Raw genomic sequence first — 7479 nt, forward strand, 5'->3', positions numbered from 1 at the left:
GCTCAGCGATCAGTGCTGAGCTGGCTGCAACAGCCTGTGATATTCCATAAATAGGCAGATCTGCAGCCTGTAAATTACCTACCGGAGCAAGGACAAGAGGCAAAGTGAAACACTGTAGGGGGAGGTAAGTACATGCCTTTTTGTTGTTTTATGGCAGAGAAAAAAAATCTCAGAAAACCTCTTTAATTTATTTCTTTAGTTCATATTGACCTAACCATTTAAAAAAAAGCCACCTTTCTTCTGTTTATCATATTTCTATAAAGCTTGTGCTTACATGCCAGGTATAAGTAAGGCTTCATTCACACACAAGTATTCGATCAATATTTTGCAACCCTTTTAATTTAGCATTACTGGTGCCAGCAGTACTGTGTTATATATCTAAGGCTCATATAAGGACCCCCTCTGAGTTTGTGCAGAGACTATAAAGACTTTCTCAATCTGCAGCTGTGAGAATACAAACAGTTTATATGGACCTTTAATAAATAGAATTAATGGTTCATACTGTTTGCATGATAGACATAAATGTCAACCAGAGCACACAGATAATATAGTAATACTTGCTTATAGCTCTCTTCTGTTGACATTCTAGGACAAGCTGATGTCGGCCTGTAATTGTGCTGTCCTTCTGTGTTGTGCCATGCTCGCACATGGAAGATTCTGCAATGACAATTTGCATCCAAAGTACAAACTGAATGGTGAATTAGAAAACCTGCAATTAGATTAGATCACCCTCTGTCCATAAGCCCTATTACAGCATATGGATGTCATTGAGGGCTTCCAGTGCTTGCACCTTCCTCTATTTCTTCAGGTAGAGGACTCGGCGCCACCATGTATATAGGGTTGCCCATTCATTTAAACCCCACATTTTTCTCAATAAAGAGACTCCTTAGAAAGAAAACTTATAAAACTACATTCTTTGTGACTCTACAGGTAAAACCAAAGCAACTCACTAATTAATTCACTTGCACCTTAGTCACCTTATTTGAGCATGAGGTATTTTGTGCCTCAGAACATCAATCCCTAATGTTTTTTGTTGGAAGTAGCAAAAGAAAAGTTGTATTAATAATTTAGCCACATTAGTCATTCTTCCCCATAGCGCCTTTGCTTATTCAAGTCTAAACGGATTGTGGACAGATTAGGTTTTGACCATATTTGTGTTGCGGCAACATGTGGCCTTATGTGACATTTTTTTAAAGGGTCGAGCCCGACTGTTCTTAATGTTATTTGTTGCCTATTGTAGCGGGACCAAGTAAAGTAAGATTAAGGCATTACAGGTGCATCTGTGAAGGTCAGCCACTATAACAGCAGGAGCGCAGTTGAATTTACAAGCACATATTGTTTTAGATCCTCATTAGGGCCGCCGTACAGGCTTGATAACTAATGCTTTGCAATTAAATTGAATCCGGGGAATAGAAAAAGTAACAAAGACCATCACTTTTCACAGGTGCCTAGTAAAATCTCAATTATTCAGCAAAAAAGGCTAGTTAAACAGTATGTTTTTTCACCTTGTCAGCAAAAGATAGAGAAACGGCATGAAAACTTGGCGAGGGTGGGTGCGACAGAGGAATGTGAGCTTTCTAAGATCAGGCATAATTTACTGTTCTTTATCGCGTAGCAACCTCAACAACTAATAGAAGTGCTGTTCAAAGTTTGTTTTAGTCAATTTTCTGTCCTAAAATAGACAAAATTAGTCTTATCAGAACACAAAATGAAATATTTAAAAAGTTAAGAATTTACATACACACAGATTTTTACATTTATTCCTGTCATCTAGTATATGAGGGTTTTTTTCCCCTAAAAACAAACACCAGGAAAAAAAAAGACCCCGAGTTAACAAGTGATCTTAACAAGCACTGTTTATGTTAAACCCAACCCAGTCAACGGTTGGTGGCGGTGTGTCCAGCCTTAGGAAACCCTGGAGGCTCTAACTGGCCATACATGAATATACTGGGTCCTGCCAGAGTGAGTGTTCTTGGCTGTGGCTTTCTATCTTTGGTTATAAAACTGGACATGAGTGGGGGACCCTCCTATATGATATCCATATACCTACGATATTAGACCACCTCTTTAATTTTACATTCAGCTCTTTCTTGGTCTCCGACATAAGTAATAGATGAAAAGCAACGGGAGTTATTCCTGTGCCGTAGAGCATGTCATTGGCTGTACTAATACCCTAAATGGCAAATACACTCTCAGCGCTACATATATTCCATAAGAGTGCAAATTTAAAGGCCATTTAGAGTATTTGGTAAGCTACATGGCAACCACCAAGGGTTACAGTTATGGCTGCAATTAGTGGTCACCTAGCATCTATTACCCTTGTAACTTAGGAAGAACTGAATATAAAAGTCACACAATTCAGAAACCGTCCTTGCTGCAGGCAATTCTACTCTTTATACAACTGGGCAAAAACTTTTACTATTAGCATTGAGAGTGCAGACATTGCCAGCGACACCCTGCTGCCTTATGGAATTTAAAATGTTGAAACCATTTAATGTATAGGAAACACAGCTTTAAATAAGAAACAATTAAACACACTTTGGGGTAAGACTATGGTACAGTCTATTTTCAAACAATGCACCAGCAGAGCAGTATACAGTAGAAGCATGTTGAACAATAGCATATCTTTAGAGAGCACAAGCAGTCGTAGCTGCCAAAAATTCCAAAAATGGTCTCACCCACTCCATAGACCAGCGCCTTAACAGCAGGAATAGCCACAAAGCAGCAAGAGTCTGGCCAGCTGATTCATTCCGTCAGCGAGGCCACGTGACAATCCCGGTATCAAATACAGAATAGAGAACTGTTCGCATAGCTTTGGCTAAAACAGACTGCCTCTTCTTCGTACAGAAGTGCCCTCCTTTCTGGCTCACTGTTGAATGTTTGTAACGCTTTAATGCTCTGAATGTGGTGTCACTTGGTTTGATACCTGCTTTTATTTGTAAAGCTTTGTGTATGGCAAAATAAAAAAATATAGAAAAAAAAGTCAAATATTATATAAGTATATATATATTCACACTAAAGGCCAAGTATGTGATGGGTAACGTTTATAATACAGCAAAAGAGAAATCAGATGTTTATGATAAAAAGGGAACCTGCATTTTCTACCTGTGCTCTGTAATGTTTTATAGACGTGGTCTTTACTGTCAAATCTTAGTATTTTTGTGGTTTTCATGCAGCAGGACTGATGACTATTAAAAAAAATGCACGAATCTTCTTTTTGTAAAATATTCTTGGCACTTTTTGAAAAAGGAGATAAAAATGTGAGCACATTTGGATGGTCGGCTTGTAACGCATGTATTCTGGCAACCAGAGATTAATAAATCCAATTAAAACTAATAGTCTAGCTTGTTTCTTTTGTAAGATTGTGTCTTCTTGGTCAAAAACAGCATATTAATATATGTATTAAAGGGATTATCCAGCTTTTAAAAATGGCCTATGTTCAGGATAGACCATCAATATCTGATTGGTAGGGGTTCACCGTCCGGAACCCCACAGATAAGCTGAGTGAAGGGGCGGCAGCTAGTGATGAGCGAGCATACTCGCTAAGGGCAATTGCTCGAGCTTGCATTGCCCTTAGCGAGTACCTGCCCGCTCGAGAGAAAATGTTCGGCTGCCGGCGGCGGCAGAGAGCGGGGAGGAACGGAGGGGAGATCTCTCTCTCCCTCTCCCCCCCCCCCCCACTCCCCCTGCTCACTGCCGCAACTCACCTGTCACCCGCGCCGGCACCCGAACCTTTTCTCTCGAGCGGGCAGGTACTCACTAAGGGCAATGCAAGCTCAAGCAATTACCCTTAGTGAGTATGCTCGCTCATCTCTAGCGGCAGCCTCTCTAACATTTACATGTGAGTACAATCCCATCCTACGTTGTTACATGGAGCAAGAAATTGTTTGCATGAGCAAACATTTACAGAGTTCGCTTGTTCGCTCGTACAGCCAGTTTATACAAATAAATCAATAAAATTTTCCGTTTGCTCAATCATTCAGGGCGCTGTACGGCCGGTCTCGCACAACTGGATTTGCATTGCAAAATCCACGATTGTCACCTGCACGGATGATCCACGGTATTCCGCATACATTCCTAAAATAGAATGTTTGCTATGACCGCTCACATGAGTGGACAGCGTTTGCGATTTCCGTGCGCGGAAATTAGATTGCAGCATGTACTATTTTCTTGCGGTTTCTGCAGAGACAGCTTCCATTGACATCAATGGAAGAGGTTCGACCCGCAGATTGGTCACAGGTATCCCTGTCATTGCCTAGTCACAGTGAAGGGAAAAATAAACATTTTTTTTTTTTTTTTTAAATCTGTACTGCGCATGTCTGACGACGGATTGCTGCAGCTATCTGCAGTACTGAAGAAGAACAGAAGAGACATCTACATGTGGACGTCAGTAGCGGTCAGCGCCGGCTCTGCTGTGGGCTCCTGCATGTGGAATCCGACCCGTCCCATGTGAGACTGGCCTACTAATTAATGTGAACTACTGAATTATCGCGGTTTACACCTAACGACTTGTTAACAAACGATGATTTTTATGCCTATATAAAATGAACAACCTTGGGCAAACGTAGTATTGTTCATTGTTTAATCATTGGCCGTGTTTACAGTGAACGATTATTCACATTTGCGCAATCCAACAACTTTTTAAACTATGTACATTTTGTGTAAAAGGGTCCGTACTCAGAGTGGGGTAATTTGTATTGGCCACTCTGAGTACAGAACTGTCTCATTTACTTCAATAGGTTGTTCATCAGCAGGAGTCAAGGGCAGCAAACTCCCACCAATAAAAAATTGATAGTCCGTCATTGGAATAGGCAATCAATTTTTTAAAAGCCAGATAACCTGTTTAATTCTAAACTTAGAAGCATTTAATCAATTTCTTGAGAATATACCTAAAAGCATGTTCACATGGTGATTAAGGTGTCAGATTCACTATGAATTTTTCACTCCAAATGTTTTGCAGTGGTATACATCGCCCATAGTGTCCCAAAAAGTATACTGCAAACTGGATAGCATTGTATGGAATAGCGTACTCTACTATGCTATTCTACAAACCTTTTTTTTAGCATACTGTTGTATATACTCGTTTAGCCTCTATTGGGCTAATGGACACACTTAGTGTGCATCTGCTAAGCAGAGACCATTAAGATGATGTGAACAAGGCATAATGCTACTCTATAAAGTACATAAAAATGGTAACTGCAATGTAATTTTTCCAAAATCATTACAATTACAGTATCATACGTACGCATAAAACAAATATACAAGCTGCCCATACACATTCGATAACTTTCATACGAACAATCATTCGACCAATAGCTGTTTCTCCAGCTGCCCATGCACATGAACACTCAGCTCAGCTGAACTTTCATATATTTAGGGAGGTAAGTCGGAGCCAGGTGGTGGCTTATCTCCTGGGGAACAAAATCCTCAATACTTCTTTCTCTCAGCATCATTTGAGGGGGGAAAACTGAGCCGCCTCTTTACACATCAGGAGTTGCCAAGCTCTGCCGTTATTGGCTGGTGCAAATGAATAAAGTTTAATGTGTATGGGGACACTAACCTTCAATGTTAGATCTCCCATGCAGGCAGTCAACTTACTTGGCGGATCTTATTTACACTCCCCCATCCCAGGACAGTCATGGAGGGGGTAAGGAGCACAGATAACAGTGCAGCTGACCACCAACTGCAGAAATCAATAGAGGAGTAGGACACAGTGCAGGAAAGACTGTAAAGAGCTTTCTTTCCTTGACCTGAAGTACTGTCAGCCTCCTCCCTCCCTCTCCACTTCTCTGTGACTTAATATGGTACCTGCAGGAAACTCCGTTATTGGTTTTTGCTGATTGCAATGCAGAGAAGAGGAGATAAGCAGATCCACTGCTACATCTCATGTTCCAAGATGCTCATCAAGAAGAGGACTGCTCAGGATGTAATGTAAGTAATGCTGGGAAATCCTACATTCTTTTCTAAAAGTGAATCCCATATACAACTGCACTCAGCGCCTGGGGCCTGTGCCCTACACCACTTGCCTATTGACACTGGATTGTAGGTATATCTATCCATGGCAGTTCCTGTAGCATATGTAGACTGGCCTTCTTGCATAAAAAAAGAAAGCTGTTTCTTTAGTGCTACTTTCTTGGGGCAGCTACTCCTTAATTCAATATATGACCTTTTAACAGACCCAGAGTATATTACGCCAAACCAAATGTCTACTCTACAATGAAAGGAGACCCAGCTGATTCAGGGTTCTTCGTCTCCGCATCACTACAGAGCAGGTTGCCTGGTCGGTTAGGTGAGAGGCCTTTGACATAGGGAATCTTAAGGACTGAAAGCACTAGACGGCTTTCTTCTGAAAGAGAACTAATTTGTATAACCTTTCTTCCAGGGAACACTGTCAGACCTACTGTATAAAACCCAAATTTCTAGCTCTGGTGGTTTCTGCAAGGAGCAATTATACTCCCCATGTTCCTGTAGTACTAACTTGTGAATTTATGAGCCTGATCTATGTACTGCTGGCTGTGCATCTAATAGTAATAATGGGGGGCCTTTGCAGCAACTAATGTATGGGGATGGTATTCTATAATGATGTCTTGGAAACAGGTAACTCTATGTTGATTCTTGAGTAGGCAACACACTCCTTCTGTGGTCTTATCAGCACATCTTTGTTTCTTCCAGTTGTCTATTCTTTCATGCGCTAAAGTGGAGGTATATGCAGGAGCTTTTATTATGAATTGTTTTCCCTGTGTTTACATTAGTAGGTTAGAAGTGTGCGCCCCTTTTGATCAATCATACCACCTAACCTCTTAATTCCCCAGCCGTCATCCAACACCGATAGTTCTAATACCCCATTTCCATCATGGAAGTTATCAGCGAGAGACTCAACTTTACTGATGTCAAAAGCACCCATGTGGTAAGATATTCTACACTCAAGAGTTTTTTCTGGCACTAAAAATTGAAGTTGGAGAGATGTGCAGCGTCCTGTAGGGTGACTGCGGACACAGGGCATACGTTGAGGAGTTGGGAGGGTAGAGTGGTCACTTGTCACGGTGGCACTTATCAGGCTCCCTCCCAGAGGGACACACGTAGCCTCGGCCAGAGCAGCACTGGGCCTCCTAGGAGAGGGATGGCCAATAAACATAAGAACAGGAGGTAAGGTTGTCACGGGTGATGCCACTTTTCCGTTACCCACCGGAATCACCCTTGGCGGTAAAGAAAGGAACCGCAGATTGTGTAACGTACCTCAGTTCCCTGGGAACGGTCAGAGCCTGGCAAAACTTTACTTGGGAACTTCAGGATACAATCCAGGATACACTGGTACAGGTAAACAGAAGATTAGAAGTCAGGGAGAAAACTCTGGATGAAACCAATCCTGCAGTCGCAGTTATCTGCTATAAACGGCTCCTGGAAGGGGAACTCTCCAGAGGAGAATAGGGGTAGGGTCACTCCACAGACATTCTCACAGAACAGTATCTCTGCACGGTG

This window comes from Eleutherodactylus coqui, chromosome 1 (assembly GCF_035609145.1).
Source record: "Eleutherodactylus coqui strain aEleCoq1 chromosome 1, aEleCoq1.hap1, whole genome shotgun sequence".
NCBI lineage: Eukaryota > Metazoa > Chordata > Amphibia > Anura > Eleutherodactylidae > Eleutherodactylus > Eleutherodactylus coqui.